The 7355-nt window shown below is 41.0% G+C and overlaps 1 non-coding gene across 1 annotated transcript; it reads left to right on the top strand.

Annotated features, from left to right (window-relative positions):
- Positions 1-846: 846 nt before the first annotated feature.
- On the top strand, positions 847-966 carry LOC139019131 (small nucleolar RNA SNORA61). The gene has a single exon (XR_011473027.1). It is a non-coding gene; the product is annotated as a small nucleolar RNA SNORA61 (small nucleolar RNA).
- The last annotated feature ends 6389 nt before the right edge of the window (positions 967-7355 follow it).

Genomic DNA, 7355 nt, shown 5'->3' with positions numbered 1-7355 from the left:
GCTGCTGGATAGAGCATTGATAAAAACAGATGTGGAGGTGAAGCTTAACATTGGCCTTGTTAACTAGTCTTTTTACTTTCTTTCATCTAAACACAAGCCCTTCACCAGATCCCAGAGGCCTTCTAAGGCTCAAAACGCCTCTGATTTTGTGTTATATTCCAAAATATATTGCTCTGCTCCCTTCCTTCTGTGTTTTACTTTCCTATGGTTGTTGTAACAAGTTATCACAAATTTAATGACTTAAAACCAGAAATCTATTCTCTTACAATTCTGGAAGCTAAAAGTTTAAAATAAGTCTCATGTGACTGAAATGACTGTTGGCTGGGCCAGTTCTTTCTGGAGGCTCCAGAGGGAAATCTATTACTTGCCTCTTCCAGCTTCTGGTGGCTGCTGGCATTTTTTGGATTGTGGTCCCATCACTTCCATTTTTGCTTTTGCTATCTTATCACCTTCTCTTTAGTCAAATTTCTTCTTATCTCCCTCTGATAAGAATACTTGAGATTACATTTAGGGTTTAACTGGATAATCCAGGATAATCTCACGATCTCTTTCTAAATTAAATCTTTAAGTTAATTACACCTACAATGTTGCTGTTTTTTGTCATATAAGGCAATATGCACAGGTCCTAGGGATTAGGACATGGACATCTTTGGGGCAGGGACACACACATTCAGCCTACCATATGCCCCAAGTGTGATTTAATGACATTGTTACTGTTTTCTTCTAGGTAGTATGTTTTCTTTTAAAACCTGGATGTTATAAAAACACAGTGCATTATCAAAATAATAACTCTCTGAGGGAAAAATCTTCAGGAATCTTGAGAGCCGCTCTAAATGAGTGGTGCTCACGCTCCAGTTCCCTTTCCCATCGGATCTGAACACCGATCTTGGTGGTCGTAGAGGAGGAAAAGTAATAGTAAAGCTGGCCTCACAGTGCCTACAGTCTGTGGGCCAGTTTCAAACAAGGTTGAGAAAAAAAAAAGAAAATAAAAGAAAAAAAAATAAATGAGCGGTGCTCTAAATATACAAAGATTTTGATATTTGGATCTAGTAAAAGCATTTTTTTATTCAAAGAAGTTTTATTTCCCTTAGTTCTCCTACAATTTCCCTCTAAAATAATCCAGAGCTTCTTGGATAAATAGCTGATTCTCGGTCTAGGGTTGGAAATATACAAATGAGCCTCAAACATCTCTCTGTGAAAATTAGAATGCCTTCAAAGACTCCTTAAAAGGAGAAAAGAGACAACTTACAAAAGTTCCCATTGGCCAATAGTCACAATGGATTGAAATACATTGGGTGTCCCCCAAAAATATATACATACTTTGAATAATTATTAATTCCAATGGTTTAAAACTGAAAGAAAGAAACATCAATTGAGTTATCAGCTTTTAGTAGTGTATACATTTTTTGGAAACTCTGTATATAATTTAGTCCATGAATTTAGACTCATATTAAGAAGTATATTTCTTGTCATCTTTGAATGATGCTAGGAAATCAGGTTATTATTTTAAAATCTAGCAAATAAATGGAAAGAATCAAGCATTTATCTTGTTTCTCTAGTATAAACGATATCCTAGAGTAATCAAATAGTTAATGAGAGGAAATTCCTCTTTATAGAATTCTTTCAGCTGATAAATAATGAAGGAATTCTAGAATTAGAAAAATCAAGGTGATACCTAATGAATTTGTGAATTATGCAACCCCTAATGAATGAATGGATTCAGGTAATGTTGATCCATGCCTGCGAATATCTCAAAAACGAAAACAATCAGGTATATGTGCCTGCTGATAGAAGTGCATGTCTATAAACCATTACTTATAAAACAGCCTGCCAAAATGAACATCATAAAAACTCTAGATCAGGGGTCCTAAAACTACGACCCACAGGCCACATGCAAATACAAATACTGTATTTGTTCCCGTTTTGTTTTTTTACTTCAAAATAAGATATGTGCAGTGTGCATAGGAATTTGTTCATAGTTTTTTTTTTAAACTATAGTCCGGCCCTCCAACGGTCTGAGGGACAGTGAATTGGCCCCCTGTTTAAAAAGTTTGAGGACCCCTGATTTAGAAGGTATCAGAGCCTGGATTAGGACCCAGGTAGGCTGTATGCCAAAGCCATAGGCTTTCCATAGCCCTTGGCAAGGAGAACTAATCATATTTATATTCATTATCAGTTGCACACATTGATATATTAGCTTTGAAAAAATCGTTTCTAACTAAGCTAATTTTCTCCCATAGCTCTGGTAGCTTATGCCTCATAATTTAGCATAATTTATACTATCATGTATTTTTGCTAATTTTTTCTGATGTATAAATCTCATCTCCTTAATCAGATTATGGGCTTAATGAGGTGATGACCATGTGCTGAGCACATATGAAGGACTTACTGTAGCATAAACTAAGTTGAATACTTGCTTTATCAAAATAGCATCTTAAAGGTTATATGATTTCTAACCAAAATCCTTGAATAAAAGAATAATTTACTAACTCAGAGGATGTTTAATAAATGAGATAATGTATTTACAAAGGCCAGGGAAAAGCTAATATATCCCTTATTAAACTTTTTATTATCTTCCCTTAATATTTCTCAAACACTGAAGGTTCTGCCTGCCACCCACACAAAGAAAAACACCTTATCTTCATAATCTGCAAAAGGAAACACAAACGGACATAAAATTTGAAATGTTACATATTTATGGAACTACATAGGCTAACAGGAGATAAGAGATATAATACAAAGGAGGTGAAGCCAACTCAGACTTGCATTCAAGGGGCCTAAAGAAATCATGGAATTGTGCCTAGGATCTGTTTTTAACCAACAAATACCTGAGACAAGAACAGCACTCGATAGCCGGACACAAGGTATTTCTGTCATGAGTTTACCAATGTTTGTTACCAAGCAACTTCGAATCCTGAAAATGTCAAAATGTTATTATTTGTTTATAAGCATTGCTTTTGGAAGCATGGATTGCATGATGTGACCAATTATGAAATAAAATTTTCTGCCTGGGGAAATGTTTTCCTGTTTCCTCTGTCCATTCTGCCTCATCAGAAGGAGTGGAATGACGGAGGTGTGATGTTAATTAGCAAATCATCATCTTCGTTAGTAAATTACATGACTTCTCTTGTGGGAATTTCTCTCAACGCCTTCCCTCTCCCCCTCGTCCAGCATTTTCCTTTTGGATTGGATCATATTTACATGTGTTTCGTTTTCATTTCGCTGAGGTATTATGTCTCTCCAGGCAGACTCTAAGCTTTCCTGGGTTGGTTTTCTCTATTTTCTATAAGCCCCTTTGGCTCTTTCTACTGTAGAGTGCTGAAATAGGCATTCAATAAATTAAAGTATTATTGGGTTTTATTATTTTAGGGAGACAAAAACGGGGTCGTCCCTCTGCTTTACTCCTAAAACCACATTCTCAAACACGACACAGCTGAAATAACAACAGCACCAGCTTGCGTTTTTACAGTACCATATACTTTTCAGAGTGTTTTCACATCTCTTATCTCATTTGTTTCTCACCAAAATCCTATGAGGTAAGTAGAGCAGATATGGCTCATCTCATTTGATAGATGGTAAAACAGAGGAAGAGAGAGGTTAAGTGACTTGCCCAGTCTCTCACCACTCCAGTACGTCTGCCAGAATTATCTTCCTAAAAATAAATATAAACATGACATTCCCCTGCATAAAATCATCAACAGGACTCCGGCTGTCTACAGGGTAAAGTGCAAACTCCTTAGCAGGGCATGCAAGTCCCTTCACATCCTGGCCCCGTGCTCCTCACCAGCTTCATCTTCCACTACTTCCTCTACTTCCCTGCACGCTCCACGCCCCAACACACACAACGCCCACCATCCCCACCCCCACTTCATCAGCTCTCAAGACTGCATGCCTTTGGGATGGTGTCAGGTGGGGACTGGGAATATCGGGTGAGAGGTACTTTGTAAAGTATATGATTGTCTAAACACTATGCTGTGCACCTGAAACTAAATAATATTGGAAGTAAACTGTACATGAAAAAATAAAACAAACAAACAAAAAGACTGCCTGCCTTTGGAAATGCAGCTTCCCTTGCCTGGAATGCCCTTTGGAGCTTAGACCTCTCACTACCACCTTCCACCCTGCTCAATCCTCTACGTGTAAGTCAAACAAAACCTCCTTTACTGTCTTGATTCTGGCTCCTTCTCGTCTGGGTAAGGTGGGCACCCATTTGAAAACCACCAGCTTCTACTTTGCTGTTCCCCCTCACCCTGTGCTATTTATTGATTTATTTGTTCTCTGCAGAATTGATTACCTTTTAACATACTCTATGATTTGCTTAGTAAGTCTTCTTGTCTGTCTCCCTCTGCTAGAATGTAAGCCCCACAGGGGCAGGGACCTTTGCTGGTTTAGTTCCCTGGTGTATCTCAAGGGCCCAGAACAGTGTCTGTCACACACTAAGCGCACAGAAATTCAGAGAGCGTCACTTAAGCATCTGCCGTTCTGGCATTGATGAAACACAGCCCTGAGCTAGGAGAAAGTGAAGTAAAGCATTACAGTGCGCAGGGTGATGATGCAGTGATGGTCGTGTGTGCTGGCTGAGATGAGAACTCAGAGAAGGAGCATCCCATGAGGCCAGGGCCAGGCAGGGTGTAGGTGAGAGCGGCAGACTGGAGAGGCTTAGCTTCATCCAGAAGGTGATAGATACATAAGGAGAGCCTTGACAGCCATCCACAAGTTCACCAAGTTCAGGAGGAGGTGGGGAGAATTTCTGCATTTGAGAAATTACGAGTAATTCTTTCCAGCTTGATCTAAGGTGCATATGGAGGTAGTCCAGAGAAGTAACATCTGTACAGAAGAGGGAGACAGAGCCCCTGAGCATAAAGAGCTATGTTTTGGCCTCAGATTAAATGTAATTAGATTGTTTCTACCTCCAAAACAAGTATACTTCAGAGCACCCTTTCTCTGAAATGAAAAACAGTCAGGAATGATTAATTCTGATGTTAATAGCTTAGAGAGGAAAGCTGTCTGGAGTCTGGGCATTTCACCTCGATCTCCTGTGACTTTAGGAGAAAATCCTAGAGTGCATATCTTGAAATATTCTGCTCATTCATGGAGCTTCTGTATCAGCAGAAAGTTGATATGTTTCTCCAATTGTGATATATAAATATTTAATTCAGTAGCAATTGCACTAAAGAATTTTTCAGGGAGGACTATTTTATCACTGACATTATTTAGAAGTGACTGTGGACGGTGGTGATAATAGTAAAGATTAATCAGCTTTATTATTGTTTTTAAATCATCTACAGACAGGGCACATCCTATTATTTGTGCCGTGGGGTGAACCCCTCCCACCATTCTGCCCTTGGCATGCCACAGGATATATGTGCTTTTCCGTATGCACATTATGTTTCAATATCAAGGTAAAAAGAAGAAAGACTATGTGGGGCAGCTCACAGCATTGGTGGGAGACCTGGACAAACAGGCTTGAAACAACACCCCGGCCACATGGTCCACCTCGCTTCATAAAACCATTTCTGCTGCTTGCATTGTTGTCGCTGAAAGCCAGAGTCCTCTACCACCACCTTTGCCACGCACACAGACTATGTGCATAGCTTTCTTCTTCAAGTTACCCATTTCCAAATATTCTTTCAAGTGGGTCTGACTGATAACGCCTAGGTCAAATTGTGGGCAATTCGTATTCTGGATTGCTTCTCAGAGGAGATGGAAATCAAAAGATTGGAAATCATAACAAGGGTGTCCAAAAAAATATGACAAAGCCCACTACAACATACTCCTTAGATGTTCAATGTCAATATGTCCATATTCAATACTTAAACTCAATAACAGCATACAAATAATCACGATAAAATTCTCCAATGGAACATAATGCAAATATTCTTTATGCAAATGAAAACACTCACAAAACACTCACTCTCTGTCCAAAAGGGAAACAATCTAAATATATATCTACACTAATAAAAGAGAAACATGCAAATTAACCATCCCTCCATGATGTCCACAAGCCACGCCCACCAGCCAATGAGGAGTATGCAAATTAACCCAACAAAGATGGCAGGTTAATTTGCATACACAGGCACCGGGCAGCCGGGGGTGGGGCGGCACACACTGAAGCTGGGATCGGGGCCTGGAGCTTCCCCCATGTCGCCATGGTGAAGCAGGGAAAGCTCCCACCCCACTGGAGTGCATGCGCGGGCACCGGCGCCAAAAGGCCTGTGTCCCTGGGAACCAGGCGTCCTCGGGAACCAAGCCACCCCAAGTCTGTAGGCCCGTGCGGGGTCCCGGAACATGACAGAGGGTGCACATTGGGCTGAGGGGACTCCCCCCTCCACACACACTAATTTTGTGCACCGGGCCCTTAGTGTGTGTGTGTGTGTGTGTGTGTGTGTGTGTATATATACATATGTGTGTAAATACATATATATATGTATATAAACACATATATATATGTGTGTGTGTGTATATATATATATAATCATCAAAGTACTGCATCTAGCTCAGAATCTTAGCTCTCTGGATAACATGTGGCTCCTCAGGCCCCAGTGAACTTAATATTAAAAGATAAAGGTAACTGTCTCCAGTACACTGAATATACAATAGACAAGGAACAAGAATGCAGTAACACCTCCAGTTCAAGAAAAAGGAGAATGGGAAACACAGGGTGTTCTGGCATCTGGATTAAAGACTCCTTGCTGGTGATATAAGACCTTGGTTAGCAAATCTGATAACCTCTGGTTCTGCCTTCCAGAGGAATCCTCCTAGACCAGCCGTGGGCAAACTACGGCCTGTTTGAAATAAATAAAACTAAAAAAAAAAAGACCGTACCCTTTTATGTAATGATGTTTACTTTGAATTTATATTAGTTCACACAAACACTCCACCCATGCTTTTGTTCTGGCCCTCCGGTCCAGTTTAAGAACCCATTGTGGCCCTTGAGTCAAAAAGTTTGCCCACCCCTGGCCTAGACCATTATTATCCATGGCCTCATATGAGAAGGGCTTTGGGAAGGATGCCTTTCTTGAGGGCCTCACAGAGCCCTCCCAGTTCACTTCTAGTAGGTGTGAGTTTTGAACCTGAGGTAGCCTTAGGGGTTGAACAATTATAGATTACTAGAGGCCCGGTGCACGAAATTGCACGGGTAAAGTCCCTAGGCCTGGCCGATGACCAGGGCTGATCTGCAGGGCAACCGGTGGGGTGATGGGGGGACCCCGCTCGCACCCACCTTGGCTGGCCTGGCACTACCCGCTCGCCAACCCCACCCCCTGCCGCCACTGCTGGTCGGGGCCTGTGGGCTGGGAGCAGCTCCTGCGTTGAGTGTCTGCCCCCTGGTGGTCAGTGTGCATCATTGTGACCAG

The sequence above is a fragment of the Myotis yumanensis genome, unplaced genomic scaffold, assembly GCF_028538775.1.
Source record: "Myotis yumanensis isolate MYYU_CA2020_CCGP unplaced genomic scaffold, mMyoYum1.0.hap1 SCAF_10, whole genome shotgun sequence".
In the NCBI taxonomy this organism is placed as follows: Eukaryota; Metazoa; Chordata; class Mammalia; order Chiroptera; family Vespertilionidae; genus Myotis; species Myotis yumanensis.
Note: the sequence above shows the minus strand (reverse complement) of the source record. Positions and strands in the feature narration are given on the sequence as shown.